Genomic DNA, 19,140 nt, shown 5'->3' with positions numbered 1-19,140 from the left:
AACTATGTGCAATGGAAACTAATTCTGCATTAAAAAAAAACTTGAAAGCAAAAAAAAAGATTAAAAGGCTAATAGACAATGCATGGAGAAAAGAAGAGCAACATTACTGACGAAGATCAAGAAAGAACACCTAAAAATTCCACTTTAGTAAAAAATGAAATCATCATTAGCCTTTACAGAGAAAGGATTTTAAGTTAATGAATGACTGCAAACACTTCAGGCTCACATTTCTGCTTTGCCCTGCAAAGAGCAGTATTCCAAAGACAAAGTTCAAAAGCTCTGTGGAAAGCCATGCATGAGCCTTAGACACCATTGGCGGCCTGTAAGGGGCTACATCTTAATAAACTGGTGGTTCCTGAAGAACATAAAACCCATGAATAGTAGCAAGGCCAACCAAGGAAAGCACAAGCCTACTTCAAGTACTCCACTGAAAGCCTAAACCAAGACATTGCAGCAGCACTGGAGAAGAGTTTGTCAGGAGGAGCAACTGGAACAAATGCTTGGACTGTAGCAATTGACTGGAGGTCGACTGGATTTTAGAAAGGTCACATTTCCCCACAGACCAATTAGTTTTGCAGCACTGTTGTATGAGATGGGTCTAAAATTAGCTTTACAATATATTTCACTTTCCATTTTTTTGAAACACAGGTAAGTAAATCCCTGTGTGGACTTCTCTCAAGAGCATAAGGAAATTCTTTTGGCCGAGACTCTCCATCATGCCTGGATGTATTTCTAGTGCTCTTTACCTGGCTCACTTTCCTCTTGTGCAGCCTGAAGCATTAATAAAACCTCTCTTCTGACTACTGCTTTTCACTCTTCTGACTTCCTACACAGGGCTACTCTGCACAATGGCCCTTGTTCCCAGCCCTGATCCTTCTCACAGGATCTGGACTAGTCACGTCAACTTGCAAAAAAGAGTGACACAGCCAACAAACTTATTTTTCCTTCTCTGAGGAGGAGGAAGGGAATTACATTTCCAACTGTACTATTCTTTTGTAACTCTGCATTCTACATCATTTTGCCTGGCACCATAAGAAATACAAGTAGAAATGGAGCTATAATGCTGAACAAAACTATACAATGAAAAAGCTGGCAAAAGAAAATAATTATTGCTTTGGCCTTTAGTGCTGTTTTGAGACATCAGGGACAAGGCAAAGAAAAAAAAAAGGATAAAGGCCCATCTTTAGTTTGGTTTCCTTATAAAATACAGGTACCTTTGATTACAGTTTTAAAGTCAGAATATGTAGAAATTAAGCTTTATTTACATAATCATATCTCCTTGACAAGACTGATGAAACAGAGCACTACATTAAGCATGGAAAGGCAGCCTCCAAAAAGGATGAAATAATTGTGGGGAAGAGCTCCAGTTTGTTCAAGTACCAGTACGGCTTCAATGATAAGATCACTGTGAAATAGCACAACTTCCAAGCTGAGCACAGCTCAGCAGAATTACCTGGTACTCTTGCTCTTTTAAGACTAGTATGGATTAATGAGCAGCAGTTACAGGGGGTAAAAAAAAAATAAATAAATAAATGGAGTAGCAAGTAACAGCATTATTAAATTTGAAATTAGCCCAGAAAAACGTAGAAAGAAAAAACATGAACAAGCCAAGAGACAGAAAGGTCTGAGAAGTGCAGCACAAGGTAAGCACGCCAAACATTAAGCCTCGGCAATTCTGCTCAGCAGGTACCACTCCAACAGTGCTCCAAAACCTGTCTGGTAAAGAAACGGCTTTTATTCTGTAATATTATTATGTGTACTAAAGGAAAAAGCTGACTCTTATTTAAATCATTCAAAATTACATTTGAAATTATGGAACCAATTTATATGCCTTCTTTCACCAAGGTTCAATCAGTACTCATTTGCTGTTGGAATTTTCTTTGAAACTATTAACTGATAAAAATCAGATTAAACAAAACTGAAATGTAGTAAACTAATAAATAAGTGCATAATAGAAAATTCTGTTTCTCACAACTTATTCAACCACCAATAACAGACCAATAACTAGCTCATTCAGAAGTTGAAAAATCTACCAGGAACAAAAGAAACTAGGTAAATGTGGTTTTCTCTTCCAATTTTTTTATATAAACAATGTGTTGAAGGGTGATCTCTAAAATTCTCAAGGATATTTTAAACTGAAAATATGAGTTTCTATTAATAATCAAGTATTATTTTTCCTTTATTTTATATAAAAGTTTGTTTTAAACACAAATACCTTTTAATGATTTTTAAAGTAACGCAGCACATTAAAAATAAATCAAAACATTAATAAATATAATTTAAATATTTTCTACGGTTTATATGGGTTCCAATTTCTATCTAAGTATAGCTGACAAAGTCAATATCAAATAAAACCATCTAGTAAATAAGTCATATTGCAATATTAAACATGCAAAAATTAAAACTCAGGAAATTATCATTAACTCCACAAGCTTCTTAAATATATAGGTATGCATACAATGCATTCTCTTGGTTAAAAATCTGAATATACCCTGTACAATGACTATTTTGTCTGCTGCTATCAGTAACTAAATGTCACTTACCCGACTGACATCACTGGGAACAGAAAAATCAGTAAGAACTGCAGAAACCAACCAAGATTTAAACTGATTGTTTAAATCAAGTTTCCCTGCCCGCTACTTTAAAGTCAAATTGATTTAAATCAATTCACCCTCTTCCAACAGCCACAAATTAAAACACTGTTCAATTATACAAACTCTGAAAATGAAGACAGAGAAGGAATTGATAGGTGACTGGTAGACCACTCTCTTAAGAGACAGAGGTATAACAAGGTTAAGTGGCTGAAAGCCAAATATATGGATAAATTCAGGGTACAAATAACACAGAGATAAGTGTAATTATAACCACTGGAACAGCTTACCAAAGACAACAGTTGATTCCCCATCATATGAAGGTTTTTCACATTACAACTGTATATTCACAAAATGTTCTAGCTCTAGGAGACCATGCATGCTTCACGCAGGCCAAGGTGATACTCTATTGATGGCATTATTTAAACTGAATTAATGACCATAATGGTCTTTTCTGATCTTCACATCAATGAAACTACAATTTGACCCCATGCTGAGTTCTTTATTTCTTCTCACTTCACCAGGTCCTGCCCCCACTGAGTATAACTTCATTTGACTTTACACGATGTTCCTTCTGCTACCCACTTAAATGCCACAACCAACTAAAGAACCAGCCATCATCTGAAAACATACTTCGTGGTGGCACTGAACTTGAAATGCAGCTTCAATCTTCAATTAAGACCTCAAATGCACACTTTTCAAAGCCTTTTCACTAAGTCATTGAAGACTTAAACTGTATTTTACACGCTGCTCTATGGGGGGTACCTAACATGTTCTTTAGCCTACAACACAGGGAATTAAATCCCCCTCTCAACACGGGACTTCATGTTTAGGCAGAAGATGGCTGTACAGAGAGCTATCAAAGCCTGCATCAGCCCCAAGAGCAAGGATGACGGTTTTAAAGCAGAACAGCCCAGAGGTACTCCTAAACCACTGAACTAAGAGCCCCGTTTCACTCTGGAAGCCTCGTACTAGACAGGTCTCCCAAATACAGTGTTCATATTACAAACCGTGAGAACAAACTGAATTCAGCATTTGTGGCTAAATTCAAATTTGTTCAACCAGGCAGAAATCCTAAAAAGTCTTTGCAGCTTACATGTTGGTTAAATGCGGCTTTGTGGCTTCGCATCTTCTACGGCACTTGCAGCACTGTCAAGATGCTTTTAGGACACAATTCCCGTACTTGACATGGTTCCCAATCCTCAAGCTTCGTAAAAGCTGTGGTCTAGTCATGCAACTTTTAAACTGCAAACACTATAATGTCTGACAAACGCTGACAGGAATTACTGGTTTAGATCGTATCAAATGATTGCTGTAGCATGTGTCTGATTTCTGCTCCCTCCTATAAAAATTACTTTTACAGATTCTTTGACATAGATAAAAATCCTTGGGTTTACTGAATTAGTTTTAACATTGTGTAAAGGCCACTGGCTTCTTCAGTTGGATGGGTTGAAAAGCACAACAGTACAAGAAGAAACGTTTTCAAGAAAAAACAGGTGCAGGAAGGGGAAGAGTAGTTGAAGTTGCTACACTTTTCGTAAAAATGAAGGCAGCTTTAGAATAATCTAGGATCCATAAAATGTGCATGGAAACAACGAATAAAGAAGCTTTTTAATGACAAGCCACTCTCCATTCAGGTCATTAGCAGGAGGGTTACTGCAAAAGCAAGAGGATGTCTGAGAACAGCACTCCTCACCCAAAAAGAGGCAGGGCAGTGCTGCTGGCAAGAGGCATAAGGCAGCACAATAGCTAAACGCACAGGGATGGGACCGTGCAACATCCACTGCAGTCAGAATTCATCACAAGAAGAAACCTTCTCCTTTTCCTTTAAGTCCTCTTTTTCTTTCTTTTCTTTTTTTCTTTTTTTTTTTTTTTTTTTAAGGCAAGGAAAAAGACGCGTTAATGAAAGCCATGCATGCATGGAACTTCAATAATATTTAATGGGAAGGATCTGCAGGTACAAGTATTTTTTATTTCTGCTGATGGACTTCAGGCTATGCCCACAGAAGGACTTGGGTACCAAACCGCTAAGCTCCTATTGCTGTCCCTACTGTAGGAAAACACAGCCTAGCTAGGGGTGCATGCTCTCACAACACACAGGGTTAAACACCAAGTAACGAAAGCCACGAGAAAAGCCCACAGAAACTGCTATTCCCTCATCATCATCACCAAATCCTGCAGGGCCAGGAATGCTTCTCCCAGGATTTCAGCACAGCAGGTCACCTCTCACCTATCTTTAAACAAGTACAGTGCACGCATCTACATACGAGCTAAATATCTGAGATTTCCTCTACTGTCAGCCAACAGAGAGTTTTTCTGATGGTCTTTTGACCACGAGAATGATTCTGGTGTCGTGATTTTAGTACACGCCTCTGAGGCAAGGATGAGCCAGGCTCCTTTTCTGGGGAAAGGAATGGACTTTATTCAAGCTATCCACCAGAACCGACTTAAGCAAGTGTCTGTGATTGCTATGCATAGACTCAAGCCTCCCATCCCCACCCAGCCCACATGCTTCTTTAGCATTGCAATGAAGAAGAAATATTGTCTTCCTAAATCCAGCAATATGGGAAATCTAAAGGAGAGCACAACTCCAGTAAGCACAAAATAAATCTATCTTGGATACTAGCAGGGATGTAAAGAAGAAGGGGAAAAAAAAAAAAGAAAAAAAAAAGAAAAAAAAAAAGTACTGAATCTCATTATATTTTTCAATTTCCGCTATGTTTATATTTAGTTGTTTGATGTGACTATTGTAAACTTTATCCCAATAGCCACAACCAAAAATTACAAACCTATCACCCTCTCAAGACAGAAGGTCCATATTAATCAATACATACTCTTTAGACAAATATCAAAGACATTTTAGCAAAACATTGATTTAGCTGAATATAGATCTGGAAAGTAAAAGTGAAAATGGTAACACTTTTTGAGATAGCAGCCACCAAATCTGCCTGCTAGCTAGACTGAGTTTGCATGCTTTCCCTTTCAGAAGGGGAAAAATAACACACGCAGTTGATTTTTTTTCTTACAAAATTCTGCAGGGCACTGTCTATACAGAAGATTTCCTTGGTTAGATGGAACCTGTGAATAATTAAGTCGTCTTGTAACTGTTACAGATCTATAGAAACTGGAAAGGAATGTTTTTCCCCACCTTTGTGGTTTTTTAGTTTTGGTTTGTTGGTTTTTGTGTTGTATTTTTTTTTTAATGGAAAACTTCATTTCCCTCATTTTTTGCAACTGAAAGATTTGCTGAAAAAGAAACTGGAAGAGATCCAACTACTGTCCAACACTTAAAGAGATTTTAAAGTGTCATCAATCACAGCTCTTTACATGCTCTTGTAGAGCACTGCCAATCCATACTTGAAGAATAACTAAAAACTGTTTTAGGCCAGTACTTCACACTCAAAATAAAGACAGATTAAAAAAAAAAAAAGAAGAAAAAAAAAAAAAAGAGTATTTCCATATCATTCTGATATCAGGACACATCAAGACAACAGTCACAGTTACTCTTTAAAATTCATGTTACAAATTTCTAATATTGCATCATTCCATTTCACAAACTTCAATCATTTCAGCTGAAATTCTCAGCGACCGCTTCTGCAAAATCTGATTTCAAAGTTTTGGAGACCACACCGGTCACTTCTGACAATTTTAGTAGCAGACAAAAAAGTAAAACATAATTCAGAACATTTTGTTTGGAAAGGTTCTTCCCCAGGGATCCACAGAAAAGACAGAAACTTCTGGGGTTAGATATTTGCTTTTACCCATGTCAATGCCAGTCTGGCAAGACTTGAAGAAAATACCTGAGAATAACAGTTCACCCATGCTCAGGAGAGTTTCCAGAGCTCGCTGGTAGCACCTCCAACTCTGCTAACGGACCTGAACTTCTTTCCAGCTGGCCTGAGCTCTCTTCACATCCCCTGCACCGACCTGTCCAGCCCGCATCACACTGTGCTTCCCGCATTGCCATCAGGGACCTGTAAGGCTCCTGAAAAAGAGATGCAACACCACTACCAGCAAAGCCCTTCTTGGCCAAGGCAGAGAAAGAGAAACCATTTCGGTATAGTCAGCAGGAGGATCAGCATTAGTATGCACAACCTTGTAGTCTTTGCAGCTCCGACCACTAGACAACACCCCACACTAATTAGGAATTAGGGTCACTGCTTACCACCTTACACAGAGGGTAACAAAGTGGTTGTTCTAGGTGACATCTGACAAAACTGAGACCAGAACTCAGGTCTCCTGACATGATACATCATCTGATTAATTATCCCCTTTGCAGCACTGATGTCCAAGGTCACGCATTTGATTGTTCCACGTTTAAACAACGAGAACACGCTCGCCCCACAGCCAGGAACAAAGCTCAGGATTTTTGAGTCCCATCATTACTCTGCTATGTAGCAAATACTGTGCCAGCCATTAGCAAAGAGCGCATTTCATTCCGGTCCTGGAGGCTGGTTCACAGAGAGGACAAAAGCTTGCTACTGCTAACCAGACATTCCTTAACTCAAGTGGTGCTGGTCTGCACTGCAGCTCCAAGGCCTGCCAACATCAGTGCTACCAGCAAGCCGCAAGAGGATAAACATCATTGCACATGAGGGCATTTGTTTCAAGGGGAGGGGGGAATACTCTATCAACAAATAAACAAACCAGGAGATTAAAAAAAATAAAATACAGACATTGCTTGGACTGCATTCAGAGGGTAGGATATGCCACTGTGCAATGGTCTTGGCAAACTTTATTCAGTATGACTGAGCATATACTTTTAATAGTCTTTAATCACGGGATCTCCCTTGACCCTCACACACACAATTTTAGTTCTGATATGCCTTAGCTTTTTCATCTTTGTGATTTCACTGAACTTTAAAAATATTCTAAAAAGAGGGGGGAAAAAAAAAAAAGGAATAATCAGCAAGCCAACACCTAGACAAGTCCTACCCTCGTACCTGCAGCTTAAGGAGCGGCACTGACACAAGAGCTGATGTGCACAGATGTGGAATACATGAAGAAACGTTGTCAGTATGAAGCATACAGTCCCTGAATATATTTCATGTGACTTCATATATTGACTCCCAAGTTTTAACACACATTTCAGTTGAGAAACACTGGGATGGCTCATGCTACCATCCCTTCCCAAAAATGCAGGAAATGACAGAAATAGTTATAGGACCAAGGCACACCATAATTTAAAGTTGTCTTCTCCAAATCAAAACACATCACTCTACAGTAGACATAAATGCATAAAATATTTGTATATTATAATTTGATTTTGGTTTAGACCAAAGTCTAGACCACATTTTCTGATTAATACCATAAGAATACTTGAGAGTCCACACAAGCTCAGTGTTACATACAGTGTAGACATAATGACTTTGGCAATGCCACATTATTTTTTTTTCTCCCTTCTGTCTCTCCATATTATTTTAAGAATTCTCTGACAGCAAAAGGTAAATAAAACTAATTAAAGAATACTCTACCACTTTTGTATTGTAGTTACTGCTTGGGAACAAACACGAGTGCATACACTCAGAATAAACTTCAAACATACCAGTCACACCAAACTTTATAAAAACACAGGAAAGCTCACGGATTTTAGGGCACCAAGTCTAAGCAGACCTTCTGCACAGAAAGAGCTTCCAAATGCCAACACCAATTTTTGTTTTCTGAAAATATACACCAATAAACCAAACTAGTGCACAACTATTCTCACATTGGTTCTTTGCAACAGTGCCATAGTCAACGCTCTAGTCAAGTCTGTCAACCTAGCTCTATGCCTAGCTATAAACTAATACAATCATTTTGACACTGAATCCTCAAATGTAACACTTGGTTGGGGTTTTTTTGTATTTAGTACCAACTTCAAAAAAAAAATATCATTCATTCAGTAAAAGCAAGAGGACTGTCTAAAGTTCAGTTGTTGAACACAGGGTAAGGTTACATGGAGCTTTTTCCACTGATGAACAATGTTCAAAGTGTCCTTAGTACTACAGTGCAAAAGTATTTCTCTTTTCTAGCATAAGCATGTATTTAATTTTTAAAAAATTAATGTCTTTTTCACTGCACAGGGAGCGTAGTCATTTCATGCTTTCATGTTTGCACTTCCAAAACTCAAAATCTGTCTTACAGATACAGCACAGCACACCTTGCACAGAAAGAAAAGAACAGCCACAGCCTGACTGCTCAATACTTTTCTTTACATCTCACTTTGAAACAGCATACTCATTGTATGTTTCCCTCTTAGCCTGGGAAAGTGAGCATGCTTGTGTTTGCAGCTCCTCCTCTTTCAAAGACGCACAGCTGCAGCTGTAGTAAACAACCACTAGTCAAGAGCTGAGAAGGTCAAAGTCTCAGTGCTGCATCCATTTCAGCTTTTCTAAAAATGAAATTTCCATTTCAATGAATTAATTTTTTTGTTTCATTTTGTAGTTACGTCAAGGAAAGGCACACCACAGTCATGCTCCAACAAAATAAATGAAGCCACAATACTTAAAAGCCACAAGCAAAACACTTCAATAAAAATATTTCACTAGCTTTATTAATATACAAACACCTCATTCAGTGTCTGATAGTTTACTTGATTTAAAGACTTGGTCAAAACCCACCTGTTACACAATGCAAATGACACTGACTGAAGGAACGAGCAAGGAGGCTGACCAACCTGAAACGTGGCGCCAATGGGTGCACAAGGCTCACAAAGGTGATCCAGCAGCCTGAAGCACAGAGGCTACAGTTTTGAGAAGGCTAGCATAAGCGGATATCATCCACCCAGCAATAAGAAAAGGCACACGCCTTCCCTTTGAACCACCCAAAAATTAAACAATAGAACACTTTTCTAGAGCTGAAACCTGCACCGAATCACAGAGCTTTGGCAATCCCACAGCGCAGCAGAGAGCTCCCCAAGCACCTGGGAGAGGCACTGGCCGTTTCCCTCAAAAACATGGCCTGTATTTCTATTTGGATATGGTGGGTACTGTCACACACCACCTTGGTTTGGGTGAAGAGAAAGACAGTTGCTATCATGGGGCTCTGCAGCCCAAGCCCTTCACTGACCCCAGTCCACCACCTCCTGGGGGAAGAGCAGCTGGTTTACCCCACTGCATTTCAGCCTCCCCTTGGCCGAAGTAAAACTCTGCTCACGCATGTTCAGGTCTGGCCCATCCCAACAGAAACAGCTGGCAAAGAACTCTGCTATTAGCCTGTCCTGGAATCTTCAAGTTTATTTTTAAAAGTTGTTACACACAATCTTCTTGGGTTCTCAGGGGCCCTTCCAGCAAAGATTTTTCTACAAGAGAACGCAGGAAGGCCTGGAAATATTAAGTATTGCTGGGGAAAAAAAATAATTAGAAATACCTCATTTCCCATCCCCCTTCCTTACATGTCTGGTATTACCTCACTATCAGATGCAGAGACCAAACTATCTCCCACATCCTAAACTCCTTCCCAGCCAGCCCCTCCGGCATACATGCAATCACTCATCAAACGCCCCATGGCATACCTCCTCCTCAAAAAGCCTCTTTATTCCCACAGCTGGGGGATAAAAGAAAAAAAAATATGTTTTTTCACAGCCCTCCTTCTTTAAACGCTACTGACTCCTCCATGAACTTGGGGGGGGGGGGGGGGGGGGGGGGGGAGGGGAGGGGGGAGCGCAAGCCACCTTGTAAAGCTGCCGGTATCCTAATGACAAGATTTGCCTAAAGAAAGGTGCTCCCACACTGCCCTCCCCGACACCACCACACACCCCCCACCCCCCCCCCGAGTTCCAGGTACCAGACACAAGAAAAGAAAGGAGGGAGAAAAATAATAAAAGGGGGGAAAAAAAAAAAAAAAAAAAAAAAAGAGAGAGAGAAAAAAAAAAAAAAAAAGAAGGAAAATACCACCACTGTTGTTCCAGATGCAGCAGGGGCAAGCGGGTAGGTGTGCTGGCCCGGGGAGGGGTGCGCATGGGTGCTGCTCCCCAGCCACCAAGGGGGTGATGTCATCCCACCAGGCTCCAGCCTGGGCACCTGCCGGCAGCATAGCGGTGGCAGCTCCGACCGGCTGCCAAAGCCTCAAGCGGCACAGGGAGGGGAAAAAAATAAAAAGCATTAAAAAAAAAAAAAAAATCCACATGCAACGTTTCCTTCACTATCTGTGGTCGGTTTGTGTCGATAGGTGACATGCAAGCTTGCAGGCAACGGTTTCAAGTTGATTACGTCCCGCTTGAAAGATATTCCCCCTCCCCCAGCACAAATACATTTTAAAAAAAAAGCAGACTCGGTTTATGCAGCATTACGTCATTAATAAAATGCTCCTATCGCCCCATCTGTGACCTATTCGGCACAGTTACTAATCCCACGCTAAGACCACTTTGCTGTTCCTGTACATTTCAGAGTTGTAGACCAACCAGAAAGCAGAAAATGGAGCCCATATGCCAGCGCTATATAAAGCAGCCTCACAAAGTTGCAGCGAATATGTACCTGCCGTGCAAGACAAAAAGGGGAAAGCAAAAAAAAACCCAAACAAATGAGGGGAGAAGGATACCATTTATTTCCTGACAGATAAATTGAAAAAAAATAAATTGGTTTACTTACTTATTCAAGGGGAGGGAGAGTGCCAAAAGCTAGCAGGATTTCACAAGCTTGATATAAAACCCGATGCAAGTGAACTTCTCTTTGGTGCCTCCTATCAAACTGCTCGTACCTGCTCCTTAAGCGCGTAAACCATCCTATTCTCCACAGAAGCCCGTTTGCAGGAGGGAACACCACGCCAAGATCCAGAAAAAAACCCCACTGTCTGGAGCGGAGCATCACATCGCTGCAAACCGGGGGGGGGCAGAATACAAAATAACCCATCTGGTTGCTCCTAAATAACCCATCTGGTTGCTCCCATCCGCCTCCCCCAAAACCCTGTGGTGAGGGATTTTGGGGGAGGCGGGCAGGAGCCCAGATTTCCTCCCCGTGCGCCTCCCTGGCGCACCAGCAGCAGAAGGCTCCGGTGGGCTTCGCGGGGGGATGCCATGGGGCACGCATCTCCCGCGGCCTCCGGGCACACGCTTTTAACGCAAATACCAGCGGTTTGCTCCCCAGGCAACGCCAGCCGACTTCTGAAAGAGCAAGGATTTATTTTATAGAATTATCTTTGTAGAAGGTAATATAGCGTTACACTCCGATTTTTATTCTCCCCCCCCCTACAGCGTTACACTCCGGGTTTTTTTCCCCCGTACAGCGTTACACGCCCTTTTTTCTTTTTTTAATACTTTCAAAAAATATTTTTTTAGTATTTATTTTATATATTATTTTTTCCCCACCCCCCACCGGCGCCGGGGCACGGCGGCCGCCCGCACCCCCGCCCGGGGACGGCAGCACAAAGGGCCGGGCGCTCCAGCCCATCACTCCTCCCTTAGCGCTTTTTATTTTTTCCCCCGCTTTTTTCACCACCCCACAGCTTCAGCGGGAAAGTTGAGGGAAAAGTTCGAGCCGGCGGCGGGGGCGGCCCCCAGCACCCAGCAGACACAGAGCCCCCCCCCGGCATCGCTGCCGCCGGGGCACCGGGAGGGCGGGAGGGAGGGAGGGCACCGCCGTTAACCCCCGGCTCGCCCCGGCGGCGGAGCCCGCTCCGGCGTCGCTGGGGGAAGGGGAGGGCGCCCTGCCCCCGCTTTGCTTTAGGATTATTTAACTTCAGCATAAGGAGCGATTTATTTTTTTTTTAATAGCTGACTGGGACAGCAGCCGCCAAACCCACAGACGTTAGCCGTTTATCCTGGTAAGAAAGGGAATCGGCACAGACCTGAGCAGCAGCGGAGAGCAGGAGGAACTGTTTCCTTCCCCTGACACAGGGTCCCCGCTCCCTGCTGCCCGTCCGCCCGCCCCGCGCTGCCCGGGCACCGCCGCACGCTCGCTCGCACAGGGCACCGGCGGCCGGGCTCGCCGCCGTCCCCGGGAAATGAATGGGGGCAGCCCGGGGAACCGCGGCGCTCGCCGCCGACTTACCCGCGTCACATGATGAGCCGGGGGCAGGGTGGGCCGGGGGTGGAGGCTCCCGGCGCCGCCTCGCCTCACGGTGGGGTCGCCGCCGCGACAGCCCCGCCGGCCGCTCAGACAAAGGGCCCGGTCCGGACCGGTGTCCCCCTCCCCAGCTCCCGGCCCCTGCTCCGGCCGCGGCGGGCGCCGGTGGCGTCGCTGGCATGCGGCGCGTCCCCGCCCCCACCGGCAGCCGGGCGGGGGGGAGGGGAGGGGCCGCGCCCCCGCCCCCCCGGCCGCCCCGGCGCCCGGTGCGCCGCCCGCCCCGCCCCGCCCCGCCCCGCCCCGGAGGGGTGGGGACGGGAACGCCCGGCCCCGGCCCCGGGGAGGCAGGGCGGCGGGGCGCAGAGGGGAGGCGCGGGGCGGTGGGGCCTCCGGGGGCGCTGCGGGGAGGGGCAGGGCGGGCCGGCAGCGGGGGCGCCGGGGGGCGGCCCGGGGCGGGACAGGTTAACGGGGCGCCGAGGGAGGCTCGGCGAGGGGCGGGCCGATGGGGGAGGCCCGGAGGGGGCACGGGGCAGAGCGGGCGCTGAGGGGCGGCCCGGGGGGCGGGGCGCTGGGGGCGCTGCGGGGAGCCCCGGGGGGCGCGGACACACGGGGCGCGGTGGTGCCACTGAGGGGCCGCCGGGGGGGGACGTGGCGTCGACGACACTGACGGGCGTCCCGGGGGGGGGGGGGAGAACCGCGCCCGGGGCGCTGAGGGGAGGCGCGGGGCGCCCCGGGGAGGGGGGAGCGAGGGGCGGGCGGCGCCGTCCCAGGGCGGCGGGGCGCGGGAGGCCGAGCGGCGGGGGCGGCCTGCGCGCAGCTGCGGATCCGGGCTGGCCGCGCCGGGCCTGGCAGCTACCTGGCGGGGCTGAGCGCCGCCAACCCTGCGCGGCTGGGCTGGGCTGGGCCGGGCCGGGCCGGGCCGGGCTGTTAGTTCTGCACACAGACACTGCAGCTTGCGGGGAGTCGGTGAGGTGGTATTTTGGGGTGGAGGTCAGCGCGTGTGGCTGAGTTGCGCCTCTGCAAACGGAGAACTCCCTTTATGGGGAGATACTTCACGCGTAGGGGCTGCGAGATACGAGGTTGTAAAGGCTTTAATAACAACGTACAGAAAAACATGTTACAAATTCTTAAAGTTTGTTAAAAACATCAACTGTTCTACACAGTTGTTTTTAGAGAAGAACTTTTAAAACTTTCGGAACAAAAAGATAAATCCTGAGAGTTGGCATTCAAGAAGGAAATCTGTTTTCTTTCAAAAGCATTCTTATACGTATGTGTTCACACTGTAAAATATTTTGGTGGGAAGGTCCTGTGTCAAAGCTATTACAGATTACCTCGGGATTCCCCTGCCTTGGAGAGCCACTTGTTAACCTAAAGCTGATGTGGCTCCTTTCTGCCTCCTCCGCTATGGTTCATGTTCCATGCCGGAGTGCAGGTAAGCTTTGACCAGTCCTGGCTGCTAAGACAGTTTCTGGGCAATGTTCAAAGGGGATTCAATTTAAGCAAGCTTAGTAGACTTGTGAATAGTCAGGGTGCCATGCTGGACCCTGGCAAAAGCTGTGGTCAGAGCAGGTAGGAAATGTGAAGTTCTTCATGTGTCCCCACCCCTCGTCCTCCTCAAATTCAAGCTCAGCTCAGCTGCTCCAGAGGATCCCATTCATAACAATATTATTTGGTAAATAAAGTGCAAAAAGAGGGATGCCTTGCCTAGTATGTTGGGCCAGGGTGTGAGTGTGTTTGTAAAAGCCTGTATAGCTAGCGTATTTGCACAGAAAGCCAGGCTGAGCTCAGGTAAATAATTACTGCTAAAATGCTATTACTTTCGGTAAATACAAACTAATGTTTGCTGCTCCACGTACTATTTACCGAGGAAGCCAAAAGAACCAGAACTGATGCTTGTTTCCTTAGAGGATTTCAATGCAACTGCCTGAAATACATCGATGCATTGCTTCGTATGTTCTCGCTGTAAATGGTCCTCTGCCACCTTTTGGCATAAACAGTTTAGGTAATATAACCCCCTCACTATTTGTCCCTGCATCTTACCTCTATTTCCACAAGGTTAAAAAAAAAGAAAGAAAAAAAAAAAAGGCAGAATAGCAAATAAACGTTAAAATGGATATAAACAAAAGTCTACCTCACAGTCTATGTAAATATATGCCTGCACAAGCTATAAAGGGGATTAGGCACAATTTGCTATTATAATTTTGCCTCTAGTGTAATAATTTCCTTTCAACAAAAGTGAGCACAGAGTTAAAATACAGTCTAATGAACCAAGCAACGCATTTCCTCATGTTATTACTTTAGATACAGAACCAGTTCCAACAACTGTAGGTTTCATACGTGATTCATGGAATTTTCAGAAGATTTTACCCAAGTCAAAAGTTAACGTTGTAACACTTCTTTTAAATGATAAAATATGCAATCCCATTGGAAGCAGGCTGCTGTAGACCACCACTGGAAACATTCCCTGAATAGATGTGTAGCATATATTCAGATTTATCAATAACAAATAAGAGTATTAATATTCATCCCTCTTAACCACTTGGAACAGGGAGCAACGATTTCCTAGCACCGAGTGTTCTGCAGAGAAAAACTGGTTTCTACCTACAGAGGTTAAAGGATTAATGAATACTTGGCACATGAAAAATTAATAGTGATAGCAGGAAGAAGATTGCATGTAGAGAGTGTGATAAGGTGCGTAACAGAGAAACATCATGTTACACAGGTTGCCGTGCCCCGAGAAGCAGACGAAGCTCATTTCCATTGAATTTCAGATAAAATGTTTAAAACCATCAATATTTATTTTGTCATACTTCGAAATATTTTATTCATTTATCTACTATATCTAAGGAATAATCTAGAAGAGGGGTTGGCTGACTGACATTTGGTGATAAAAATTGTTCTCCATGAGCTTCATTATGTGCTATGTTGGCTGTTTACATGGTCTATTGCCTGCTACTAAGAACTATTACCCACATGCATGAATTTGTAGGGCAGTATCTAAAGCAAAAAATGCGTAGCTACATTCGCAGGAGAAATGTATTACATGATTATATATCAATAGATTGATACAGAAGTAGGGATATTACACATTAGTATTTGATGTATATCACAGATTTATAGGGAAATGTAGTTCTCAATCACATGCTTTTATGGAAAACCTGTCCTACTAAATCACTGTCTTGGCTCACTCCATATACCTGACCCCTCTCTTTCCACTCCCATCTAGCTTAAAAAAGCTGAGCATACATCATCTATTTGAGAATGTGCTGGCTTACGTTTTAACGCAGAAATACTTTGAAAACATTTAGTATTTCTAAACATACGGAAAGTTCTTTTTTTTTTCTTCATTTTTTTCTTAAAAGAAGTAACTTTAATCACATTTCCTATTAATCAATGAGACTTTTCAACATGCCATTTTTCCAGAAACAAAAGTCTTAAATTTTGAAATGGGAACGTTAATGGTATATAGCCATATACAATTTCTGAAAACAGAAGAACATAGCTTTGGAAGCCAGGAGAACAAATCGGGAGAACAAAACCCAAAACAACCATGGTTGGTTACTTTTTCAGAATCTCAACATGTGTGTTGATGTGTGTACTTTAGACTTTTTCTGTAATCCTCCACCTCTGCCACATTGCCTACAAAGCAGAACTACTGATTCACTGTTACTGAGTCCCAATCACTTACAATCACTTGTCAATCCAGTCTTGCTGTAGCTGTTCTTTTCCAAAAACTTACCAAAAAAGAACATCCTATAAAATCTCCCCATAATGTTCCTCAGCCTTTCACCTCTCCTATGTTGTTGTCCACTGATACAGAATTTTCTTCACCATTCTTCCCCAATATCCGTTGTCTTATTTGCATTTTTTCTTAGATCCTAATCCGGCAAATGTGCAACAAAATAATACTTTTGAAAGCAATTTAGCAACTTCTGCCTTTAACTTAATCATGTTTTAAGGCTTGGTTTGTTTGTTTGGGTTTTTTTAAATTACAATAATCAATAATTTTTCAAAATGGGGAATGGCATCACCAGCAGAGAGCATGCTGGAACATCAGAACAAAAGAAAACAGAAAATCAATAGCATATTTTAACAATGCAAGCCTGAAACACATAAAAATACATCTGAAATAAATCAGTAATGTGCTGAATATTGAGAGATTTTGTCATTTAAATTAACTCCAGTTATTAAAAATTCACTCTTCCGTTGTCTATTGTTTATTCCATTTCAGCTTGTTTTTTCAATTTTCTAACCCAAATAAACTATTAAAAAAAAAAAAAAAATCAACCTTACTATCCAAAAGAGGAACTACATGCATTTTTAGTTGGGATGCACAGTTAGACAAAAGCTTTAACAAATTACATGATATATTTTAGAAGACAGATTGTGTTCATTTGCTGAACTTAGGGAAACCTTTGGGTTGACAGATAATCAATTCAAATACCTGGAATTGAGGGATTGTGTTACTAATTCCTTTCACAAGCCTTGCCTTCTGGATACAGGCAAATAAAAGGGTTCTCTTTGCCAAGGAGTTGACCACGTCAGCAAATACAGCCTTTTGGGCATGGCTGCTGTCTTGCAATCCAGCCTGTGATCATCCGCCAAGTGCTTCCTCCACTCCTCCACTCAAACTGGTGTTAAGCTTAACATGAATGTGTGGGCCTTGCCCCTTCATGATACAGCCACCATCAAGCATGTGGTTGCAGACTTTTTGGAGCAATGATGTCAGCTTCTGTTTCTTTGAATTTATTTACAAAGTATTTTAACATGCATGGCACCCCGCCAACCAATGCTAGGGTTCATAGTCGACTTCTAGGTGGCCATTAACCAAAATGGTCAATCTAAAATGTGGAAGTACAACTAACAAGTAGCGCTGTCGTATTTCACGTGACTCGTTCAAACATCAGCAGTAATATGCCTTGGGTATGAACATCAGAGCTTTTGTACACCACATTTGTGTGTTTTCTGTGCGTTGTGTGAGCCAATTGTTCATTCTTAGACAGATTATCAGGAAATCATTTCCCTACATCCCACTCTCCTTAAAAAAATACTCAACAAAACCAACCAAGCTTGGTGCATAAATGGCAGTGTTAGTGTACACAACACAGACTCTTTGACACAATAAAGTATATAATGGAGAATAGTTCAGTTACACTGCCCAAAAGAGGAGAATTGTAATGTAATAGGTGCATGATTTTCTCCAGGGGCAGAGAAAAAAATATTCAATTTGCCAGATTTAGACTAACAACGTTGCCAAGACACATATTCTAGGAAAGTGGGGCCTTGCAGTATTAATGCTTCACTCCCTCAATCCGAAAGCTCTGTGCTCTTTCTATAACCTTGGATTGAGATCATGCACTTTTTTTTTATTTTTTATTTTAAACTTGCCTTCTTTTAGCAAGAATCCTTGAAGGGTTATGATCTTATTTAAGAGGCAGAACAGGAGGGACATTTCCCTATTTAGTATAATCTGACACTGACAAAAGTTAATAGGGAGTAGCATGTCATGAAGGAACATGTTCTGGGAAAGAAGGAGGTTTTGGGTTTTGCATCTCTCCAATGTTTGGTTAATGGTTTTGTAAGAAAAAAAAAAAATACGACAAGCACTTCCTGGCTCTGGACACCATGTCAATTCAATGTCCAGAAACAGAACGAGTTGCTCTGGCTTTTCATTTTTAAACTCTGTAGCTGAATTTATGGACCTAAACGTCACCCTGATAAAATTTCTTACATAATTTTAAGCTCCATGTTTAATTCCATTATCTCAACTTCTCATATTGAATACTGTGTTGTTTGGTTGGTTAGGAGACAAAAGAAAAAAAAAAAGAATTCTCTTAAACAGTGCTTTATAAAGAGAGGTGTACTGTATTGTCATATGAACATTAAAGCTGCTACATCTCTTCTGGTAAGATAGAGACATGGTATGGGACAATCTTTCCAAATTTTCCCTGTAGCTTCCACTGTGGTGTATTCTCTGTGGTTTCTGGTTATTTCGTGCTCCACCATGTATCTGTAAAATCGGTGATACCTAATTTGTTTCCTGTGCCTGGGTTTCATATGCTACAAAAGAAGTTCTGCACATGAAAGATCTTTATGTGTTTCAAAGTTTCAAAGCCAGAAGAAATGTTTCAGAAATGATTGGGATTAGTGCATGGGACTGAGAAGCATTCTGCAGGCAGGTTAGCAACGGAACATGTTCAGCTGGGCATGGATCTGATGTCATACCTACTAGGCAGCCAAAAACATCTGGGATGTCTTCTTTACAGATATTATCATAGCAACCTTTCACACTTTTTTTGACAGGTTTTAGGTATAACAAAACATTTCAAGAAATTCTGTTTTTTCCCGGTTGTTTTTAATTCAGCAAAGTTATTCGTTCCCCATGGAGTTGTTAAATAAATTATAACAGAGTAACTCTCCAAACAAATAAGCATTCAGATGCTTTTTCTTTATTCAGACAGCATTCCTCCTTTCCCATCTTCAGCACTTTCAATTCATGCTTTCCTGCATTGCAAAGGCATTCATGTTGATAAGTTTTGGTTTAATTTCAAGGCCATGCGACTTGGCTT

At 42.9% G+C, this 19,140-nt stretch overlaps 1 protein-coding gene and 1 long non-coding RNA gene across 8 annotated transcripts in view; one reads left to right on the top strand and one right to left on the bottom strand.

The window, feature by feature from the left end:
- The window catches only part of KLF12 (KLF transcription factor 12), a 246,896-nt gene extending 234,104 nt beyond the window's left edge, over positions 1-12,792 (bottom strand). For 2 of the 7 annotated variants that reach the window (XM_055803099.1, XM_055803106.1), the window contains exon 1: positions 12,557-12,791. The gene's annotated coding sequence lies outside the window, so the exon portion shown is untranslated. Of the gene's footprint in view, positions 1-10,462; positions 10,636-11,158; positions 11,382-12,353; positions 12,509-12,556 lie in introns of those variants that run through there. The other 5 variants (XM_055803102.1, XM_055803101.1, XM_055803103.1 and 2 more) reach the window with 5 other exon arrangements.
- LOC114011074 (uncharacterized) overlaps positions 11,388-19,140 on the top strand; it is a 31,733-nt gene continuing 23,980 nt past the window's right edge. The window contains exon 1 of the long non-coding RNA XR_003552815.2: positions 11,388-12,329. This is a non-coding gene — a long non-coding RNA (uncharacterized LOC114011074). The remainder of the gene's footprint in view (positions 12,330-19,140) is intronic.

Source organism: Falco peregrinus, chromosome 4, assembly GCF_023634155.1.
Source record: "Falco peregrinus isolate bFalPer1 chromosome 4, bFalPer1.pri, whole genome shotgun sequence".
Taxonomy (NCBI): domain Eukaryota; kingdom Metazoa; phylum Chordata; class Aves; order Falconiformes; family Falconidae; genus Falco; species Falco peregrinus.
The sequence above is the reverse complement of the archived record's forward strand: the minus strand, read 5'-3'. Positions and strand labels throughout refer to the sequence as shown.